This window comes from Cucurbita maxima, unplaced genomic scaffold, assembly GCF_002738345.1.
Source record: "Cucurbita maxima cultivar Rimu unplaced genomic scaffold, Cmax_1.0 Cma_Scf07354, whole genome shotgun sequence".
Taxonomy (NCBI): domain Eukaryota; kingdom Viridiplantae; phylum Streptophyta; class Magnoliopsida; order Cucurbitales; family Cucurbitaceae; genus Cucurbita; species Cucurbita maxima.
The window spans coordinates 1-644 of NW_019279369.1; the positions used below are offsets into that span (position 1 = coordinate 1).

At 50.6% G+C, this 644-nt stretch overlaps 2 non-coding genes across 2 annotated transcripts; both read left to right on the forward strand.

The window, feature by feature from the left end:
- Window positions 1-23: 23 nt before the first annotated feature.
- Window positions 24-142, forward strand: LOC111476309. Its single transcript, XR_002717038.1, has one exon. It is a non-coding gene; the product is annotated as a 5S ribosomal RNA (ribosomal RNA).
- Window positions 143-480: 338 nt separating this feature from the next.
- On the forward strand, window positions 481-599 carry LOC111476308. Its single transcript, XR_002717037.1, has one exon. It is a non-coding gene; the product is annotated as a 5S ribosomal RNA (ribosomal RNA).
- The last annotated feature ends 45 nt before the right edge of the window (window positions 600-644 follow it).

Here is a 644-nt window from a genome sequence, read left to right on the forward strand (position 1 = left end):
CGATTTTGTGCGCATGGCATGTCGGGTGCGATCATACCAGCACTAATGCACCGGATCCCATCAGAACTCCGCAGCTAAGCGCGCTTGGGCGAGAGTAGTACTAAGTTCGGTGACCACTTGGGAAGTCCTCGTGTTGCACCCCTTTTTTTCTTTCAATTAATCCCAGTTCTTTTCTTCCTTTCTCTACAAATGAGAACCTCCCTCTCTCACGCCCATCGCGTTTCGATCATGCCGCCCCGCATGCGTTAAATCCGATTTTGTGCGCATGGCATGTCGGGTGCTATCATACCAGCACTAATGCACCGGATCCCATCAGAACTCCGCAGTTAAGCGTGCTTGGGCACCCCTTTTTTTCTTTCAATTTCTCCCAGTTCTTTTCTTCCTTTCTCTACAAATGAGAACCTCCCCCGCTCACGCCCATCGCGTTTCGATCATGCCGCCCCGCATGCGTTAAATCCGATTTTGTGCGCATGGCATGTCGGGTGCGATCATACCAGCACTAATGCACCGGATCCCATCAGAACTCCGCAGTTAAGCGTGCTTGGGCGAGAGTAGTACTAAGTTGGGTGACCACTTGGGAAGTCCTCGTGTTGCACCCCTTTTTTTCTTTCAATTTCTCCCAGTTCTTTTCTTCCTTTCTCTAC